At 44.5% G+C, this 21440-nt stretch overlaps 1 protein-coding gene across 1 annotated transcript in view; it reads right to left on the bottom strand.

Moving 5' to 3' along the window:
* The window catches only part of PIH1D2 (PIH1 domain containing 2), a 262948-nt gene that overhangs the window by 226417 nt on the left and 15091 nt on the right, over nucleotides 1–21440 (bottom strand). The window lies entirely within an intron of this gene.

The raw sequence follows: 21440 nt of genomic DNA, 5'->3' as shown, positions 1-21440 counted from the left end.
CGCTTACCTCTTTAGTTTCAGTCCCCTGCGGGACCTTGATCACTGCTGTGAACGATAAGCACAATGTTTTCCTCTCACCGTGATCACCACACTTCTTATTGTTAGCACTCACACAAAAGCAGTCTAGTCCAGTTGCTTTTGGAAGTACTGCCATGCAACATACTGTGCCGTTTCTCATCACGTAACATCGGGACGCGACAATGCGGCCCTTTTCTAATCACACGTCGCTCTCATAGTATTATATCACTTATGTCACCACGGATACATGCGACTAGTTGTCTGTGATCCGGCCCCACGGGACACCCGACCCCGAGACACCCCCTCACCTCTGTTGCCCTATCGCCCCACAGCATGTCCGGGTAGACGCGAGGCATCCCCAACAACAGCGTCCATGACGACCGGAATCCCGCCCCTCTCTCCTTCGCAGGGTCCAATCGGGTGTAACGAAGGACCGGAAGGGCTACCCCGCGACCCCGGAAGTCCCGCCTCCCTACGGACGGCCGGATACAGAAAAGACCGAAGAGAAGAGACACTCGGGGTCGAAGGATCGTGGCAGGAGCTTTCGGCTGGAGCGGTGACGGACGGAGAGGTCGGGAACGGAGACAGCGAGGAGTGGTCCGAAGAGTGGTGGAGTCCCACGGAGGTGGCTGAAGAGCGGCCGTAACTCGGAGGAGAGTTACGGCGGAGCGTGTGAGTACCAGTTCCCTTCTTGCGCACATTAGGTGCACTGTGTACATAGCAGTAAAACCCCTCCCCTTGTATAATTGTTCCCGCTATCCTAGGCACGTCACCTGTAGGCACTAGGCATCTTGTAAATACACACTGGACACTGTATAAAGAGCACCCCTCTCCCCACCACCCTGTGCACGTCTTCTTTACTTCCCCTTCCTCGACTCTTACCCATACCCTCCTCTGCCCGTACCTGACCCCAGCACTCCCCTTTCCTTTCCTCACACTACCGGGTAACGGTGACGGGATCGGATCTTTAGTCCAAGTGCGACTAACGGCTCCCTCTCTCTCTTATTGCCCTCCGAGGTGTTCTCCGACCCTACCGAGGCAGCTACACCCAAGACCCGGACACCCGTCGGACCTTCGTCAGAACAGGACGACTAAAGAAGAAGAACACCTTTCCCTGAGTGTTGAACCTGAACTCTCCTCTTGTCCCCGTAACCCGCTGTATAATAACTCAATAAAACACTATCGCCCACTATATCCGGCCTCCTCGCCTGACTTACCAGTCCGCCGACCGCCCACGGTCACATTGTCACTTTCCTATTTGGACCATTTCGCTAATGCATGGCTTTCCTTGGTAACCTATGATGAATGGTTTCATCTGCTCTGCTCCATCTTTTGGTTTTATTCCGCCTTCCTCAGGTTTTTAACCTTCTCTCCTAAATTAATTTTTCTGTCACCCCCCCCCCCCCCCCTCCCTTCTTGTTCCGTAGATCAACAGGCATTAGTCTCAGGCTTACATACCTATGTCCTAATGATGATCATGGTACTTTCGTTTTAAGGGATCGAAACGTCGACTGTACACACCTCGACACTGGTTAATGTATTTTTGTATTAATTGTGCTATGGTGTTTGTTTATATATGGCTTGGTAAACTGTTTACTTGTCTCCAATCTGTTAGAAATGCCTGAGCCTCTCTTTCTTATTTTTTAACTGTTCGTGTTTGTGTTCCACTTGATTGTTTTTCTTAAACATAAATATATTAAAGAATTCTTGTCCGGATGGGCAAACTAACATAGATCTCATTGCATTTCTATATTGATCCCTTCTTCTTATCTTTCCTGTGAGTGACCACTGTTTGCATAAAATACTGGATTCAAGCTAACCTGGCTGATTACGGGTGATGCCCAAAACTGGTTCCAGGATGCTTGTTTCCAGTCCAGGGAGGACCTGCTTGGCAGTTCAGGCTGGACTGTTCCCATGAGGAGCAGGATCAAGACTGATTTACATGTGGCTTGGTCTGAACTGGGGCGGTGAAGTGAGCAAAAGAACAATTGATAAAACCTAGATCTGTGTGACTGGAGTGAATGTTTGCATTGTTCAGCATTTCATCCATCATTTGTTCTTTTTGCTTTTGTCGCCCCAAGTGGGAAGGGTATGTCCAGACATGGGCCACGGGCTCACTGTGCCACTGGATTCAAGCTAGCCTGGCTGATTACATATTTTGCATTCTTGGAATACTTTTTTCCTGCCTGGAAACTGGGCGATCCAACATGTGAGGTCACAGACAGATGAACTTCTTGCTCTTACCTTCTGAAACATATATTTTATGAAAGACCTCATCTTCCCTGTTTGGGTATATCATTATATTTTTAGCCTTGGAAAAGTCCAGGTGGATGAAACAAGTTTCGGCTGCGGCTCTGCTAGATTAGTAGTATGTGAAAACTGCTTATGGAGTAAATCGTTTTGGACACTTCATGACTCGTGTGGACTGGAACTGATATTGGACCCTCAATATGAGACTTTGTTGGTGACTTTATCAGTGTGTGCTTGAGTGCTATTTGGGTTCTAGCTGATGAGGCGTGATGCCCCAAAACCGGTCCCAGGATGCTGGTATCCGGTCCAGGGAGGACCTGGCGTGGCAGTTTGGGCTGGACTGTTTCCAAGCAGAGCATGGTAGACTTATTTGCATAAGGCTGGGTCGGAAATGGGGTGGCGTGGTGATCAAAAGAACAATGGATTAAACCCAGATGTTTGTGACTGGTAGTGAATGTTTTCATTGTTCAGCATCCGTCCATCATTTGTTCTTTTTGCTTTTGTCGCCCTAAGTGGGACGAGTAACCAGACATGGGCCCCGTGCTCACGGAGCCACGGGATTCAAGCTAGCCTGGCTGATGAGGGGTGATGTCCCAAAATTACTCCCAGAATGCATGTTTAAGGTCCAGGGTGGAACCTGCTTGGCAGCTAGGGCTGGACTCTTCCCATGAGGAGCAGGGTCAAGACTGATTGGCATATAACTGGGTCTGAACTGGGGTGAGGTGGTGAGCAAAAGAATGATGGATTAAAGCCAGATCTTTGTGACTGCGGTGAATGTTTGCATTGCTCATCATTCCTTCCATCATTTGTTCTTTTTGCCAAAGTCCTAATGCCACAAAAGGGGGTGGTGATGGACGGAGCATCTGAACCAATCAAGCACTCACACCCAGTCAACCGATCTGGGTTTAATCCATCACCGTTCTTTAGCCCACTCTGCCACCCCAGTTCAGACATGGCCATATGCAAATCAGTCTGACCCTGTGCCTCATGGGAACAGTCCAGCCCGAACTGCCAAGCCATGCCTTCCCTGGACCGGAAACAAGCTTCCGAGGACCGGTTTCTGGCATGTCAGCCGTCTTCAGCCCCGTTTGCTTGAATCCAGTGGCAAAGTGAGCAAGGGACTCACGTCTGAGCATACCCTGCCAACTTATGGCGAACAAAGTGGTACAAAAGGGGGTGGTGATGGACGGAGCATCTGAACCAATCAAACACTCACACCCAGTCAACAGATCTGGGTTTAATCCATCACCGTTCTTTAGCCCACTCTGCCACCCCAGTTCAGACATGGCCATATGCAAATCAGTCTGACCCTGTGCCTCATGGGAACAGTCCAGCCCGAACTGCCACGCCATGCCTTCCCTGGACTGGAAACAAGCTTCCGAGGACCGGTTTCTGGCATTTCAGCCGTCTTCAGCCCGGCTTGCTTGAATCCAGTGGCAAAGTGAGCAAGGGACTCACGTCCGAGCATACCCTGCCAACTTATGGCGAACAAAGTGGTACAAAAGGGGGTGGTGATGGACGGAGCATCTGAACCAATCAAACACTCACACTCAGTCAACAGATCTGGGTTTAATCCATCACCGTTCTTTTTCCTAATGCCAGAAAAAACTAAATGAGCACACAGTCAAAAAGAGGAGGGCAGGGAAAACCACGTCAAAAGATGCCAGGTCTAATGCACACCTTGCCCCATTCCACTGGTCAAAGCTTCATTTGCAAATCCAGATGTGCCAAGATCTATCAAAATTCCAAAAAGATGGATATTTTAACTGGTCTACCTGGACTTGCCATTTGGTTGCTAAGCACTGAGATACACCTTCGGGTGTGAGTCGTTTTACGCTATTACAAATGTCTTTAATTTAAGTCTTGATGAATGCTGGAACATGTAACTTATTAAAATGTAATAAATTGTGTTGTGTTCAACAGTCAGCAAGGCTACATATTTCAACTACTTCAAAGTCAATTATTAATTACACAATGGTCTCACCGGGCATTACTTTGAACTTTAAAATAACATTTCAATCTGTATGTGATCACTTTACCCAGTCAATTGAGTTACACACTACCCTCTCTCTCAAAGTCGAACTGACTTGTGGTTTCAGCACACAGAACCTTAAGAGGTTAAAATGGAATGATTCATCTATTCAGGACAGAGTTGCAAAGGAGAGGGCTTCTAAACTCCTGGAAAAATCATGAAGGGAATCTCACAAGGTTGGTAACAGTTTAATAAGGAGCTTTTTTGCTAAATTTCCCAACATGCAGTGCCATCTAATCTGCTCCGAGAGAAACTCCAGGAACTTCAGGAAGGTAAACCAAGCATTTAGAAAGCTGAGGAAAAACCGGAGTAACAATTAAATAATAGGTTACCTAAGATTGGCAAGAAGGCAACTTAAAAAAGATATTTACTAAGCAAAAAACAGTACTAAGATAAATGCTAGACTAACCCCACTCAAGTAAATAATGCAAAAAACTCAAATAGATTCTGGAAATTAGTCACTCAAATTCAGAGGGGGGCTTTGACAGCAAATAACGCAAATATCGCTGATTCAACGTGGGCCGAACACCGGAAGACTATATACGGCAAAGAAGGAAGCCGGGGGGCCATTAACCTCATTTGCTACCAGCTAATGGCAATAGATTTCAGCCTTTCAGAAAAACCCAACAGACCACATGAAGTCAAAAAGACAACAACTACTGAGCCTCTGTCATAGGAGCCAGCGCAAATTGCTGATATTAATCATCCACAGTTGCAAAGATGGTGCTACCAGCCCGAACAGCCTCCTTCAAGCCATATTTAAAATCAGCACTGAATTTCGGCCCAGAAAATTGGCACGGCTGTATATAAGTTACTTGTGAACAGGTTTATTTCTAACTAATGGAGCGGTTCAATCATTCACCCAATCTATGAAGGAGGCAATCAGGGACATCTTAAGGATTTTGGGGGCCCAGGGCCAAACGTAATTTGGAGGCCTGTGCTCAGAACAACTATACATTTCGTATCCATTTTCAGCTAATTCACACCCTCAGCAACTATGGTCTAATCATTGACAGCCCTCTTTGATGGCCGCCAAGCTTTAAGGGGACTCCAGTCCTTCAGGGGGACTTCTTTCAGTGCAAAGCCTTTGGGAATATTTATGAGATATTGGAGACCTGGGAAGTGGTTTCTGAGTCATTTTGATCATTTTTGTGGTATGCCAGTGTCTGAGACTGTCTTGAAAGCTTAATGATGAGGCCCCTAGAAAGTTGGGCTGTGCCTATGCCTTAAACGTCTCTGGAGGCAATAAGGCTTCTCCAGCAAATTACCGCCTAATTACACTGCTGGATAACGACGCCAAATACTTTGCGACACTTCTGCTAAAAGATTTCAACGCCTGGGATGAATCAGTAAAGATCATTACAATGAATCAAACCAACTTCAGCCAAGGTACAGGTACCACAACAAATCTGCATGCACTATCAGTGATTGGCAACAACACCATGGTGAAAACCAACTCACTGTTTCTTTGATTTTTTGATTTTAAATTGCATTCGACAGAGGTCTCAGAAACAGGTTATAGGAGAAAATGAAGAACTGGGGCATTCCTGCAAGCCTACTTCGAGCAATACAACTGCTGCATCATAACACCTAGATGAGATTGAAGGTCAGAAATGGACACAGAGTTTCTCGTGAAATTCCAACATCTATACAGTTAAAACAGAGTTGTGTGGTAAAGTAAAGGGAAAGCTGCACCTTCTTTTCAAAGCGCGCATTAGTGCTAGCGTGTGTTTAGGCGCGCAGCGCTGTAACTTTTTAAAAAAAATCATCGTTTTTACAAATTGTGTAAAATTTAAAATTACAATCTCTGTTTTTAATTCCCATCAGTCCGCCCACATACTTGCACTTAAACTGTGCCCCCACCGCTTCTAGAGCGGATCACTGTGATTAATTAGTGTTGCTCGAGGCGCCCGGCCGCCATCTTGGGACTGCTTGGATTAGTGTGCCACTTGTCAGAGCGCTCTAGTGCTCTGCGTGACATCAGGTGAGCCTGTATTTAAGGCGAGCACTTAGTGTGGCTCGACCTTAGGGAAAGCTGCACCTTCTTTTCAAAGCGCGCATTAGTGCTAGCGTGTGTTTAGGCGCGCAGCGCTGTAACTTTTTTTAAAAAATCATCGTTTTTACAAATTGTGTAAAATTTAAAATTACAATCTCTGTTTTTAATTCCCATCAGTCCGCCCACATACTTGCACTTAAACTGTGCCCCCCACCGCTTCTAGAGCGGATCACTGTGATTAATTAGTGTTGCTCGAGGCGCCCGGCCGCCATCTTGGGACTGCTTGGATTAGTGTGCCACTTGTCAGAGCGCTCTAGTGCTCTGCGTGACATCAGGTGAGCCTGTATTTAAAGCTCACACCCTCCCGCGCAGCGGTGACGCGCAGCGGAAGCGCCTGACTCTCGCCTGAGTCAAGCCAGAGTCTGCCCGTCTGTGCCCGTCAGCGCTAAGGAGGCGCAAGAGGCGGGAGACTCTGAGCCTCCTTCGGTCGGTTCATTACGCAAATGTCAGATTCAGGTATGTCACGGGATTATCTATTATCGTTTCAACATCCTCAGGCCCTCTGTCATGGCTCTATAGTCCCGTCAGACTGGTATGGTCCAGCCAGCTGTGCCCATTGCCATCAGACCTTAAGTCCTTCGCTACCAACTCAGACATCTACAGACGCTATGTTACTCCGGGGCGGGCTAATCAATGCACGCTCCTTAGTGAAAAACGCCCAGAACGTCTACGACTTAATTACTGAATCTCAGTTGGATTGCCTCTTTGTTACAGAGACATGGCTGAAGCCATGGTGTAATCCTGCTTTAGCCATAGCCCTCCCCCCAGACTATCTTATCCAGCGGCTGGATAGACATGAACAACGGGGAGGGGGTCTGGCAATTATCTACCGGAACACCTTTAGATGCTCTATAGAACAACTGACGGAAATAAAGGAAGCAGAGGCATTGGCTTTTTCCATGACTATCCATAACTCCCTTGTGTTTTCCGGTGCTCTCATTTATCGCCCCCCAGGCTCTTCCACTAAATTCTTGGACTCCGTTGGGGGTGTGTTGAGTGATCTGACCCTTAGGTTTTCTAACTTTTCGGTGTTGGGTGATCTCAACCTGCATCTTGAGTCCCCAAATGACCCTGGAGTCAGCTGTTTCCTGGACACAATGGAAGTGTTGGGTCTCACCCTTGTGAATCAGGAACCCACTCACCAAGCAGGGCATCTACTTGATTGTATCTGCTCCAACTTTTCTAGTCTGACAATCAAATCCCCTCGACCCCAGCTATGGACAGATCATTTTTTTATTCCTTTTTATATAGTTGGGGCTCGGAAACCCACTATAAACTTTTTAAAATGTAATGATAAATCTTACACCAAACATATCCCAGATTGGAAGGCATTAGCCAGCAGATCTGATATTGCTGATGAACTTAGGAATAGGCTACCAGCCTTTGTTGATTGTACTTCGTCGGACTATCAGATCTTTTGTGACTGGATTACTGGAGTGGGCACGTTACTCAAACCATCCAGAAACGAGAACTTTAAACCCAGGATGACAAAGAAAAATGCCCTTTGGTTTTCACCAATGCTTAAGCTTGAATTGGGCAAGGTGAAAACATTAGAACGAAGATGGCGTCGTAACTACAACACCGCTGCTCGTGCTACTTATCTAGCAGCGAGACGGAAGTATCACGCAGAGATAAAATTAGCAAAAAAAACATACTATTTACAGGCTATTTCTTCTGCTGGCCAGGAACAAAAAGCAATCTTTAAGATTGTCAAAGACTTTATGCATCCTTCAGCTCTGTCGCAAGAGATCCCTCCATCGCAAGATCTCTGTGATGCGATATCTGACTACTTTGACAATAAAATCCTGACCATCACAAAGCATTTCCCGCCTGTAACTACTACGACAATAGTTGCTGACGAGACTGTGAAGACGACTTCCCCTCTTCACTTTGATGAGTTTGTCCCAGTATCCCTGGAAGAATCTGCTAAAGCTATTCTGGCCAGCAAATCAGGTTCTCCGTTTGATCCCTGTCCCCCTCAGGTGTTGCATCTCTTAATAGAGACGGTTAATCCTATGATTAACAATATCATTAACTCCTCTCTAGCAACTGCAAGCATCCCTAATGATTGGAAATTGGCAGCTGTGAAGCCACTTCAAAAGAAGGCCATCGCTGATCCTACTACCCTCGCCAACCTACGCCCGATTTCCTTGTTACCCATTCTTTCTAAGCTGACTGAAAAGTTTGTCAATAGCCAACTGACTAACTTTATGGAGAAGAATAACGTTCTCCACCCCAACCAGTCAGGATTTCGGTCAGAACACTCTACCGAATCAGCCCTATTATTCACCGCTGAAACCTTAAGGGCAGCAATGGATCAAGGAAAGCAGGCCGTCCTCATTCTACTTGACCTGTCGGCAGCCTTTGATACCGTGTCCCATAACATCTTAATGGACCGGTTGGCTGCCGCAGGAGTAGGAGGACAGGTGTTGGCTTGGTGTAGAAACTTCCTTACCGACAGGCGCCAAATAACTGTGTTAGGCCCATACCAATCTGAGGCTAAAAACGTCAGCTCAGGAGTGCCACAGGGCTCCAGTTTGAGCCCTGTTCTCTTCAATCTTTATATGGCACCTCTGATGAGTTTGATCGCGTCATTCAAGATCAGCTCGATCTCTTACGCTGACGATACCCAGTTGATTTTGGTGTTGGATAGGGAACGACCAGGTGCCGAAGAAGATCTTAGGGATTGTCTTGCAGCAATATTCAAATGGATGAACAACAACCATTTGAAGTGCAACGCCGGAAAAACGGAAATTTTACCAATGGGTAATCTCAACCTTTTCTCCCCTACAGCATGCTGGCCATCAGATGCTGAAGTGCCACCCAACACAATTGCATCCGCCCGCAATTTGGGCGTTAAATTTGATGACCATCTATCTTTTAAACCCCAGGCTGTAGCAGTAGCAGGCATGTGCTTTCAAATTATTAAAGCACTCAGAAAGTTTTTTGACTTTCTGCCTTTATCGGCAAGAAAAACTGTCGCTGTAGCCTTAATCAATTCTAGGCTGGACTACTGTAATGGACTTTATGTCGGGGCAAATAAAATCGTCCTTCATAAACTACAGATGGTCCAAAATGCGGCAGCACGTCTCGTACTACGCCTGCCTCGTAAATCGTCAGCCTCAGCAGCCTTGAACACCTTACATTGGCTGCCAATAGGGAAAAGAGTCTTATTCAAACTTCTTTTAATCACTTTTAGGGCTTTCTACAAACGTGGCCCATCCTATCTTCAAAATGGGTTTAAAAGATACCATCCAGCGCGCTGTCTGAGATCTGCAAATCAGAACCTACTCACTTTACCCCACTTCAAACTCGTCACTAAGGGTGGCAAATCCATCTTTGTACTGGGAACCAAAGCCTGGAATAAACTTCCCCTCTCCTTGCGATCTATTCCACAAGAAGCCCTTTTCAGGAAAGCACTGAAAACTTGGATTTTTTCTCTGCCTGACGCCTTTTGCAAGACCTTAGTGTAATGTGTGTGTAGAAACTAGGACATTCTTTTCCGTTTCCAACCGGTCCATCTAAGTTGGTGAGCGCCAAGATACTCCTTGGAGTGGAAGCTGCGCGGTACAAATGTCATTTACATTACATTACCTCAGTTATTGCCAATATTTCCAGTGAACCGTAGTATGTCAACTCACACCCACACTAAGCTCGGTGGCAAAAAACAATTTCAAATAAACTGTATGCAGATAGGTTTTCCTTATCAATAAAATTCACATAGTTCTTTAACAACTCCTTAAGAAGCTACACGATTACTTAGTCCTCGACAAATTAGAAGTCAATCTAAATAAAACAATGACATCTGAAAAAAAATATCTCAAAAGAAAGGGAGCATTGTATTTAAAGAACTGTCAATTCAAGAGGGTCAGAGAATGCAAACATCTGTGATTAATCATTGACAGTAGAGGATCATTCCTTGATCATACGCAGCAAATTCATGCAATGGCATGTGCCCTTTTATCAGCTTTGGTTACTTTATAAAAACCCTCAAGGGCCCACTACTTGCCCCAACGCTGAAAGTAATTGATGCCAAATTGCTACCTACGATTAGTTACAGTTGTTCGTCCCTGCAAGGGAGAGAGAGAATCAATCATGTTGGATAAAATTGCTACAAGAATGTGAAAACAATTATTTCATTTACCAAAATCTGCATCCCCTGCTCAGGTGCGACTGGAGTTTGGGATTGTTAAAAAAGTCACTTAAGGTGAGTGGCTTATTTAAAATGCTGTCATACACTTAGATCAAAGGATTCTTCCCTTAACCAGTTGCTCTATGCCGAAATGACAAGTAGTGATGTTAAATTCCCAGCCCAATTGTATATGGAAACTGCCCGATCTGATCGTCAGGCATGAGAAGTCTGGAATGCACCAGCCACTTTACAAATTAAAAAAAAACAACAACAAAAGCACAAGAATATTGTTGCGCAATCAGGATCAAATTGCTTTAATAAAACGATCTCATGCTTGGATGGTTATAGTCAGTTATACATCATTGCGTGGTCAAGTTTATATTTCAGTTGGATATCCAAGTTTCATTTAAGATAAATGTATGCCTTATAGGTCTATCGCTGGCGCTTGACCGAGTTTCGAAGTGGGATAAGGAGAGGTACAATAATCTGTGAAGACTGTGTAAAAAAAAAAAAGAACAAATCATTAATCCATCTAGTCTGCATTTGTTTGGCACTCTCAATGGAAAGACGCAACCTTTTAAGACAATTTTTTAATGTACGATGTATACAAACGTGCTGGCAAGCTATAATTTGTTCGTTAAACCCGAATTAATCTATACTAAACACGCCTTTGTGAAATTCCTGTTGGTGGAAAATAAAATAAATGCTTGAACAGCTAAGTGTGCTATGTTGCATGTGATTGAGAGTTATTCTTGAGTATGCATTTTCAGCCTATCATACTTTTTTTTATTGCGCTCTGATCTTCCATTTATTTTATAACAGCTCATAATACAATGTTGAACAGTATTTTTAAATCTTGTATTTGATCATGCAAAGGTTTTAAGTAATTAAGCATGAATAAAAGTATGTATGTGTTGTTTTGCAGCTCGGAAAAAGACTGGACGCCGAAAAAACTGCTTACTCGAAAGTGCCGTTTTAAAAAGTTTGGAAAGCACACAACGAACAAGGGGAGCAACAGGCCCAAGATGAACAAGCATTGACAAAGTCAATAGGTCTCGCCTATGCCAATATCTTGTAGCTAAGAGGTACAGCAGCATGGTTGCTGTTCAGCATGGCTACAAGTTAGTGGTGTGGCACAGAGGAGAGTGGCACAGAGTGGTGTGTAGTGGAGTAATGTGGAGCAGAACGGAGTGGCGTGGAGCGGCATAGAGTATAGTCGCGTGGCATAGACTGGAGTGGCGTAGTGTGAAGTGGCGTAGAGTAAAGTAGAGTGGCATAGACTGAAGTAGCGTGGAGTAGAGTACAGTAGCGTGGCATAGATTGGAGTGGCAGAGAGTGCCATAGAGTGGCATTGTATGGAGTGGAGTAGTGACGTGCGTTGAGTTGTGTGGCATAGAGTGGAGTGGTGTAGAGTGCTGTAGACTGGCATTGCATTGAGTGGAGTAGCATATAGCAGAGAGGAATGGGGTAGAGTGGCGTAGGGTGGTAGGGGCATTGTAAGGCATAGAGTAGACTGGCATAGAGTAGAGTGGTGTAGAACAGCGTGGCATAGAGTAACATGGTGTAGAATAAAGTTGAATTGCTTAGAGAAGAGTGGCATTATGTGGAGTAGAGTACAGTAGCACTGCATGGACTAGAGTAGCGTGGGGATGAATAGAGTAGACTGGTGGGCAGTGGCGTAGGGTGACAGAGTAGGGTGGAGTGGCATGTAGTAGAACGGCTTAAACTGGAGGGGTGTGGCCTAGAGTGGAGTGGCATAGAGTATAGTGGAGCAGCGTTTCATAGAGTAGGATCACATAGGGTGGGGTGGCATTGTGTGGACTGGAGTGGAGTGGTATTGAATGAGCAGAATAAAGTGTCAGAGTGGAGTGGCATAGAGGGTGAAAAAACAGAGTGGCGTAGAGAGGGTGGAGTGTAGTAGAGTGGCCTGGAGTGGCACAGAGTGGAGTGGAGGGGTATAGAGTGGCATTGTGTGGAGTGGTGTAGAGTAGAATGGAGTGGGGCAGAGTGGAGTTGATTAGAATTGCAGAGTGGAGGAGCCAGATTCTTAAGTGAACTGATTTTAATCATATGACTCATTTTGTTAAGATAATTGGGAGATACCAAGTATTTCTGCCTGAAGAAGGTGGAAGAAACAACAGTAACCACCGAAATGCGTCGCGCTGCTACAACAAAAGCACTACATCTAACTAATCTTGGTCAAAAAAAATTATTTGTGTACAAAGATGTTTTGATCGTGGAATGTCTATTGGAATAGTGCCTCTAATGACAAATTTTAAATGTCTATTTTATTCTCCCGTATTGAATTTATATGAATCAATGTGTGTATATACATTTTCACATTTGTAGTTAATTGATGGAGCAACATTGGATCGTTTTTTAATGTATTTTGCATAATCTTTTTAGTAGAACCAATTTGAATAAAACAATTATATATTATGTTTGGAGATTTGTGACACTCTCTGGTGATATAAGTGTGTTTGGCATATATGTGGGATGAGGTAAAAATAGTGTGTGCTTAAAACAACCAAAGGGAAATTATTTTTTTTTACTTATTGTCGTTTTGGTGTCCTGTCCCTTTGGCAAAGGGGGACCCCTCTCACATTTTTTGTGACCATTTCAGTAATCTCCTGAATGCGACAAAAGTTTCAAGGAAATAAAACATGCAATTGAGAAAGAACTGAAATGGCCTATTTTCACCCCAGGTTACATACTGAGATCACAATAGATGTGAGCCGGGTGGGTCTGGGGAAAATCCTTGCTCCACACAATGGCCATTCAAATGCCCAGAGACACATTGTGGCCTATGCTAGTAGAAGGCGAAGCCCGTCTGAAACAGAACATGCCTACTCTCAGTTGGAGAAGGAGTGTCAGGCTGTAGTGTTATATGGGAAACGTTTCACTATCATCACAGACCACCAGGCGTTGCGCACTATCTTTGGAAACCCGAAAGCTAAGATGCCACCTCGCATCAAGAGTTGGGGGTTGCAACTGCAAGAGCACAACCAAACGCCTGCAGATTACTTTTCACGAGTGCGACTATCTCGCCACAGTTCAACATCCAAAGCGGCTGAAGAGTGTCTCAACTTCAATGTGAGGTCCAGCACGCCAGAAGCTCTATTCATTAAATAGATTATTGCTGCTACCAATGGAGATAAAGACATGCTCATCCTCAAAAACCTCATTACAACGCAATCTTGGAAAAAAAGTATTCAACCCTTTGCTGATGATGTTGAATTTCATGAGAGCCTGAGACAGCAAGTCATTGAGCTTGCCGATGAAGGACATTGTGGTATTGTAGCCACCAGAAGAGCCCTAGGAGACTGAGTGTGGTTCCCTCGTCTAGATGAACGAGTTGAGAAAGAGTCACCTTTGTAACTATTTATCCCCCAAAGTGATGCAGCATCTACTGGCAATGTCTGACCTTCCTGTGCATGCTTGGGAGAGTTGCACTTGATTTCTCTGGGCCTTGAGGAAATGGACTTCATCTCATGGCAGTCACTGATGAATATTTGCATTTTCCTTTGGTGGAAGACTTATCATAGACAACCCATGATAAAGTTATCAAGCGGCTTTATGACATCTTTGCAGCGTGGGGCATCCCTGCTATTTTCAAATCTGATAATGGCCCCCCTTTCAATAGAAAAGAATTCAAGGAGTTTCTAGTTTGACTCAATGTCAAGCATCAAAAGAGTACACCTCTCTGGACCCATGCCAATGGTTTTGTTGAACAATTCATGGGCACTCTCAAGAGCATCGATAGAAGCATCGATAGAATCGATAGAAGGAATCGATCTAAACCTAACCAACTGTCCAGCCCTTTGCACCTATCAATCAACTCCTCCCTCCACAACTGATGAGAGTTCCACCACCTTGTTATTTGGGAGAGCCATCAGAACCAAACTACCACACCTGGCAGCGGACCGATCAATGAATGCCAATTAGGTTTGTGTCACAGACACTTCTGAAAAGTGCAAATGAAAACATATGCTGATCAGCGCTGACGCGCCCAAGAAGCAGTCTTTGATATAGGGTACTGGGCAAACAGATACAGAAGCGGAAAACGGACACTCTGTTTGCTGTTGACCCTTTAAAGTTTGAAAAGTGAAAAGGGCACATGGTGGCAGCGCATCGACACGGGCCTGTCACACTTTAAAACCTTCCTCAATGTTCGTAAGCTCCTGGAATCACAAGCGAAGTGACCCCCCTGAATGTCCAGATGAAACATCTGAGTCGATGTCATTGGTGCTCAATCAAGGTGCACCTCTACTACCTCATACCACTAGATCAGGCAGACCAGTGTGAGCGCCTCGACGACTCATTGAGGAACTATGTCACTAATGTTGTCTATACTTTTTATTTAACAAAGGCAGAGATCCAGTGTCTTGATATTATGCACAGTGGGACCCTTGTGGTTCTAGGCGGACTCTAAACATGAATTATGTAATCTTCTGGGAGGTGTTAGTATACAAGTTATGATAAAACGTGTGTGGTGGGTGATCATATGCTGAGGAATAAAGACTCCTGTAGCAGAGCTCAGTGTGTGGCATATTCATTTCCATGCTCCTGAGCTAGGGGAAGATGCTACACACTCTACTCCACTTTTGCCACTCCACTCTACGACACTACACTCCACATCACTAACTTTTAGCCATGCTGCTGTGCAACCAGTCCTGTCAAGTATCACGCATCAGACGTGACTCAAACGCATTTCAGTGTAGCGCTCCGCATCACCGCACTAAAATGCATTGTCATGCATAATGCAGTAGTTTCTGCTGTCAGAAAATGCACGCTGCAAACTGTGTGTGACAGCTGCCAGCGCTCGAGTGCCTTCGCTGGCTTCCCCCACAGGCTTTGGGCGCTCCCAGCAGCTGAGCAGGCTCAGCCTCACAGCAGCAGCCTGAGCCAGTGGTGCTACAATGTATCCATCTTTGATTTCCGTGGCGCCATGGGGCTTAGTGACACAAGTCTCAGGCTTGCATTGTGCCGCAGGAGCACGTGACGTCACGTTCTGAGTTATTACATTTTGCAAAGACTCTTAAATGCGGAGTAGCTCGACTTCTTGCTCAGCCTCACTGGTTTGCAGGCCCGGCCAGGGGCCCGGGCGTCATTGTGCTCAGCCGGCGCTGGCTCACACCACACTGCTGTTTGCACCTCAGACCCTGTCCTGCCCTGCAGGGCTGCCCACGCTGGAGCAGGACAGGCCCAAGAGCTAATTTATTGGCCACGCCGCCCGTCGGCGAATTAATTCAGAGCAGCCTGGGCCGGCCGACTCGAGGCCACTTGGTGAGGGAGAGTGCTGCATGATCATGCGACCTCTGTGAGAAGGCCGGTGGTCACTGAGGGAGAATTACGTTGCCTCAGCCTGGGGGCTGCAAAAGAATAACAGAACAAACTATAGAAACCACAACACGGTAGAGACACATCCCCAGGAGGCACATGGAGGGACGGGGTGCAGCTCTGTACAGTGAGGGGTAGAACCAAACAGGCCTCATGGACGGAGTCGGATCCCAAGGAGAGGTCGCAGAAGTGTAAGCGAGGGGCTGCCGACTACACGCTCCACTGACTAAACCATTTCCGGCAGCTTCTCTCTTTACCTTGAAGTCGCCAACTCAGTAACAATTCCCTACGGTGAAAGAATCTCCACTACCATCTCCACGACCTCACCATTTCCATCTACAGAACTTGAACCATTCGCATACAAGCCACCGACCCGCACCTCACCACTTTTGACCGCCCCTTCCCCACAATTCTCTCCTCACTAACTTTACTGAGCCATCAAACCCTTTCTCCCCTATCCCCCACTACCCTAAATAATATCATAGAACCGATCCAATCTCCCTGCCCTGAAGACCCTCTCCTCAACTCATGGACTTCCACCATCACTCACTACAATCACACTACCCCATTCTTACTCTCCGTCGCCAAACACCCACCATTTTCACATATACTGATCACACCAGGAGCAACAAACTCACAACTAACAATCCCCTCAAGGCCAATCTTAACAACTTGGTCTCTAACCTCAGCCCTCCTGTGACTGAAATCCCCTCAGGCACTCCCCTTTCCACCCCTGAGAACCTGAACCATCCCCCACAACCTTCCCCTACCACCTACACAGACCCTGTTCCCACGACCCTTACTTCCCCCTGGTCTAACATCATTTCCAATCCAGAGGTCTCTCTCCCCCCTTCTCCAAATCCACCATCTCCTTCCGCTGTCACACCCCCCATACACAACTCGCCTCCAACTCTATCCTCTCGGACACGCCCCGGAACTCCGATGGCCTTTCTTTAATATCTCTTCCTCCTCACCTGGCCACTAGTCCCACTTCTCCTCCTCTGAACTCCTCAATTGGGAACATTTCAAACCCTGCTCCCTGCTTCCAACCTCTTCCCTCTCCTAATTCCAAGGACCTCACAGACTCGCCCATCTCTATCCCTGATAATCGGAACCCTCCATCACAATCTTCCCCTACTACCTAAACTGTCCCTGTTCCCCCGACCCTTACTTCCCCCCTGTCTAACGTAATTTCCAATCTCTCTCCCCCCTTCTACCACTGCATACTCCCCTTCCGCTGTCGCACTCCCACATTCACAACCTGCCTCCACCGCCAATCTCTCTGACAATGCCCAGAACTCTGACGCCCGTCCCAGAATTTATCTCCCTCCTCACTTGGACAACAGTCCCACTTCTCCTCCACCGCAACCCTCGAATATGAACATTACAATACCGACTCCCCACGTACAACCTCCCCCCTCTCCTAATCCCAGGGACTCCATACAACCCCAGACCCCTGCTCAATCTCCCTCCATAGACCCAAGTCATCCTCGACCACTGGCCAAAACCTCAAACTTTCTCAGCTCAATAGCACGGCAACTGAATAGAATGGAGCAGAAAATTAACTCCCTTGCTGCTGATTTCCTTTACTTACAACAAGACCTTCTTAACAGGGCCAAGCCACCGTGCTCCCTCCCCCAGAGGTATTGTGCTCCTACTATACTCAAGTGAATTGGGGGATGTGAAATGCACTCCTTTTTTAAATCTGTATTATGTTTATATATCGTTTTTAAGTTAGTTTATCCAGGGTGTGCTGGAAGGGGAGGAGCGGCCAGTCTCCACAGTAAATGAATGAGAATAAACTACTGACAGTCGTCAATAGACCCTTTCCGCACTACGTTTAGCAGAAATCCATCCGCTACTTGTATTCAAAATTAAGATCCGTATACTTTTGAAATTTTCAATGAATTTATTGGTGAGAATTTTCTTCAAAGATTTGTAATAAACGTTTTTCTTGTTACAAACAAAATATTCGGTGCTTCCTTTGTGAGTAATTTGCACAGTTGATTGAGTTATAACAACTGACATTCATTCTTTAAAATGGAAAATGTTCCTGTCCCAATGCATTTCGGGATGAAAAATCCCTTCATCAGGGGCACTGTGAAACAATATAATGAACATGTTTAGCCTCAGGCAATCGGCACACTTAGTAGTCCATAAGTTGAAAAAATACTCAATTTATCTTTTACGACATTCAACAATTGATATCATTATCAGAATGCAAAACAAATTTTTTATAAGAGAAGGCTCTTTACAATGCTCTGTTATTTGCACATATACACAGACATGTACTAATAGTCCCTCGCATTGTCTACATCCTCTGTTAACTAAAGTATATATTTTTGACAGAAATAGTGGGAAAACATAAACTATCATGTGGTTATTAATGAGCGAGAACTGGTTTTGATTCAAACAAAGTGAACTTAAAGACTCTAGCGAGATAACTGATTAGGTACTGAAATTGTAAACCACCCTGAAAAACACACTCACCATGGTTGCTTACTATCGTGTGATGCTTTGGGAGAGTTCTATGATGGAGGATCAAAAGGATGTTCCAGATAACGCCTAAAAATTTAGTGAATACTATGATTATAACATTCATTTCAAGTGTATAAACTGAGAATAAGAGCGAGAAGCTCATAGTCATACCGTAAGTCAAGAATACTGTCGAGTGAGATGGTCTTTGTTGTTGTGCTTGATACGATAACTGTAAGATAAACCATTTCGTATAAGACATTGACTGGACTGTAAAAGTAAAGTGCAACGAAAGCTGTGAACTGAATAGTGTGTTACCTGATATACTGTGGACGTTTAAACAACGACTTGAAAAAACAATCACTCGTAGTAAATGGCGGTGTTCCTGCGTTGCAAGGAAAATATAAGATTGTATGAGCGTACCGTTGGACCTAACTGTAGTTTGGTAATAAACGATTCTCAGTATAGTATACCTGTGAGCAGCTGACGATGTCGGGCTGCTGGCTTTGTTGACGTTATTTCGGTACGTGCTTTGGTTAAGGAGTGCTGTGAAACACGAACAAAATGAACTGTGGTTACTTGAATGAAGTCATATATAACCATGAGTCTCTGAAGCCTGAACAAAAAGATTACCTAGTGGGAACTGGCTGAACAAGTCGCACGCATAGCGGTTCGATGTGCCGGGTTGAAACGTTAACTGCCGGTACAGCAATGAGTAAACTGGCACGTTCTAGATGACAAATATAATGAAGAAATATGTTAAAAATATGCTTTCCTAACGGGAAACTAGGTACTTTCTAGTATCAATACCATCACATGTCTGAAGCCTGAGTACAAAGATTACCTAGCGGGAGCTAGATGAAAAAGTTGCTCACACGGCGGTTAAATGTGCCGGGTTGAAACGTTGACTACCGGTGCAGCAATGAATGAACTTGCCCGTTCTAGATGACAAATATAAAGAAGAATTGTGTTAAGAGTATATGTTAAGCTGTCCTGACGGGAAGCTTGGTACTATCTAAAATCAATAACGTCACATTAGTACCTGATAAAGGAAAACTGCTCGCAGACTCTTTGGACTGTCAGGACTCTATGTTCTGACGGCGTTCTTCCTGGGTCTCTCCATACTGGACGGTTGAGGAAATGGACAACGGACTGCGGAAGTGGTCCGTTCTTGTTTAAGATGAAAACGCGATAGAAATGGAAAACGGGAATGCCCGATCAGTGGTATGGAGGTCGACGACAGACTACAGAAAACACTCTGGTCTGGTGTCTAATATTCACTAAAACGAAACAATGATTAGTACGAGTAATTCTGACGCAAGGCGATCGCTCTTGAGAATTAATGTGATGAGTTATTAATACACCAAAAAATGCGAAGTGCACTGTGCTATGTGAGCTAAAAACAAATGCCTAATGAAAGGTAAACTGTTAGCATAGAAAAATGCTAGAGTGGCGGTCTGATGGATATGCTTGAAACACATCCCTCAAGAGATAAATAAAAATAAAAAAAATAAAAAACCATGAGATCACTAATGATGAGCAAGCGTTCGAGGGGACTAAGATAGTTGAATGAGTACTTGCCAATGTTAAATGTACGTGAAGAATATTACTGTCGCATAGAGCTAAGCGGTCCAGCATAAAATAATATAATTATTATCCTAACGAGAGGGCCCATGATTCAGTTTTATGTGGTTACGGTGTAAACCTGTTCCTGTGTTATCACTGGGGCATGTTTGCTCTCTAATGAAAAGAATGTAAATAGGTTGAAGTTTTAATCATTTATAAGTAGCATAACATATCAATTTTATCATTGAGTCCTTTTGGAGTTTGGGTTTGTAAGAAATCGATCCACCAATTTTCTCTCCTTGATAACAAGTTCTCATTATTCCTGTCCGGTTTTTGTTGAATCTGCTCCAGAACTTGAAATCTTAGTTGGGGGATTGTGTGTTTCATTTCTGTCCAATGAGATACCAAGCTTGAGGTTAGGGTTTTATTGCGTATTCGACTTTTGTGTTCGGTGATTCTCACTTTTATCTTGCGCTCCGTTTTCCCTACATACAGTTTACCGCAAGGACATTTGATACTGTATATCACATATGATGAATTGCAATTTGTTTGTTGTCTTAGTTTGATTCTTTTACCAGTTTGAGGATGTTGTATGTATTGTCCTTCCATTACATTATTGCAATGAGTGCAATTATAACATGTTTGCATCCCTTTGGAGGAACTTGTAAATTCTGTGTGCTTTTTAGGACGTGTCACCATTTCATGCAGATTGAGATGTCTAGTATGTGCGAACACAGGTTTCTTGTCATAAATACCATGGAAGTCTTCTTCTTTTTGTAATAATTCCCATCTGGAATTGATTATGTCTTTAATTGCTTTTGTTTGCGTAGAGTATTTCGTTACAAACACCTGGCGGTCCATTTTTGATTTGGTCTTGAGTTGGAGTAGTTGTTCTCTCGGTATTTCTGTTATTTTGTCTTCTGCTGCTTTTATGACATCATTAGGATATCCTTTGGCTGAAAACCTTTGTCTTTGGTTGTTAATTTCTGTTTCTAGTGCCTGTGAGGTAGATGCTATTCTTTTACAACGTATGAGTTGTGAATATGGTAAATTTCGCAATAAATTCCTAGGATGGAAGCTGTTGTACGCCAACGTATTGTTTCTGTCTGTTGGTTTATGATAAACTGATGTGTCTAGTGAGTTGTTTTGCTTTTGTACCAGAACATCTAGATACGGTATTTCCTTTTTGCTGGTTGTGTACGTGAATTGAATTCTCGGATTTCTTTGGTTGAGTTCTTGGATTTTTTCAATCAGTAGAATTTCTGGACCATTCCATAATAAGAAAATGTCATCTATAAACCTTTTATAGAAGATGGTATGCTTTTGCCAGTCTTCGTTGGTTATGATGAAATCATTCTCAAATTTAGCCATGAAAGTATTCGCAAAAGAAGGAGCTCCTGAAAAACCCATTGAGGTTCCGCTGATCTGTAAATAATATTCATTATTCCACTTGAAATATGAATGTTGTAAACAAAATTGAAGAAGTTCAAGAATAAACACTTTGTTGGCTTTAATATTAGGTAATTGCAACAATGCCCATTCGCATGCATCCAAACCCTCTGCTAAAGGAA

Source organism: Lissotriton helveticus, chromosome 3_1 (genome assembly GCF_964261635.1).
Source record: "Lissotriton helveticus chromosome 3_1, aLisHel1.1, whole genome shotgun sequence".
Classification (NCBI taxonomy): Eukaryota; Metazoa; Chordata; class Amphibia; order Caudata; family Salamandridae; genus Lissotriton; species Lissotriton helveticus.
Note: the sequence above shows the minus strand (reverse complement) of the source record. Positions and strands in the feature narration are given on the sequence as shown.